Below are 1189 nucleotides of genomic sequence, written 5' to 3' on the forward strand. Positions count from 1 at the left end.
AATAATAGAAAACTGCAACATTGCATTGGAAATAAACTTGTTCAGTAGATATGTAAACTGTAAGCAAACTACAAGGTTAACTACGACACAAGCAAATCTAAATTTAGAATAAGCAAACGACAGTCTTGAGAGAAAGCAAATCTAACGGGAAATCTAGAATGGCATGAGCAATCTTCTAGTTACTTTTCTTGGCCGGGACCACCTGCTTCAGTAGTCGTAGTCGCCCCAGCACCTTGCGTGCTTCCTGGTCTGCTCCTTCTCGAGTTTTGCCCGGCGGAGGCCTTCCTGGATGATGGTGAGACGGCTCCATATCTCGTACGCAGCGTAAGCATCTTTTGCCGCGTACTCGATGTGCCTCATGGACAGGGGCATGCACGCCTAGCGCTGGTGCTCTGCGTTGGTGAGCTTCTTCTTCATGGTGTTGTAGTAGTCATGGACAATGATGCCTGAGACATCCCCAAGGAAATCCAGACGCTTGGTAGCTGTAGACACCCTCCATTCCTTCTGGATGTCGACGAAGTGGGCGATCTCTAGTCCTACGCGCCCGAGCATATCTATGTCGCCGTCGATGGAGAAGCCAGCAAACGTGTATCCGGGGTCGGCGAGGAAGTTGTCGAACCTGGTGCAGTTCTTGTCGGCGGCGCTCAGTTGGAAGAGCAACACCGGATGATCCTTGCCGACGGATAGCTGGACAAGGGCTGGTTTCTGATCTTCGCCAACGTCGTTGGTGTACTCCACATCAACTCCAACGATCTTGTGGCGCTCGAATTCGAGGTGTCGCTCGTACTGCTCGATGGTGGTCGCTGCCTTGTGTAAGTCGTTGGTGTGGATCACGTGCAACTTGGTGTTGCCGTGGGCCTGCACCTCCTTGAATTCCTTGATGAATCCCATGGCCTGGAGCAGTTGGTCCTTCTGCAACCTGGTTTTTCGTGGGGAACAATGAGTGGGAGCGCAATGGCGATTTCTGTTGTTTGTGTGTAAGAAGGCCGCGATGGAAGTCTAAATTTAAGGGTGGGGAAGCGGCAAAGGAGTGCACGATCTCACTGTCGATGCGGTTGTGCACATCGTGGGTTCTGGATCGTGGTTTCATCTCCCTGGTGGTGCGGTTGTGCACATCCTGAGTTTGATCATGGTTTTTCTTTATAAAAATAAAAAATAAAATCAGCACTTATGTTTTTAGCAACCGTCG

The 1189-nt window shown here is 50.3% G+C and overlaps 1 pseudogene; it reads right to left on the reverse strand.

Moving 5' to 3' along the window:
* Positions 1-207: 207 nt before the first annotated feature.
* Positions 208-891, reverse strand: LOC119349600 (annotated as a pseudogene).
* Between the last annotated feature and the right edge of the window lie 298 nt (positions 892-1189).

This window comes from Triticum dicoccoides, chromosome 1A (genome assembly GCF_002162155.2).
Source record: "Triticum dicoccoides isolate Atlit2015 ecotype Zavitan chromosome 1A, WEW_v2.0, whole genome shotgun sequence".
Taxonomy (NCBI): domain Eukaryota; kingdom Viridiplantae; phylum Streptophyta; class Magnoliopsida; order Poales; family Poaceae; genus Triticum; species Triticum dicoccoides.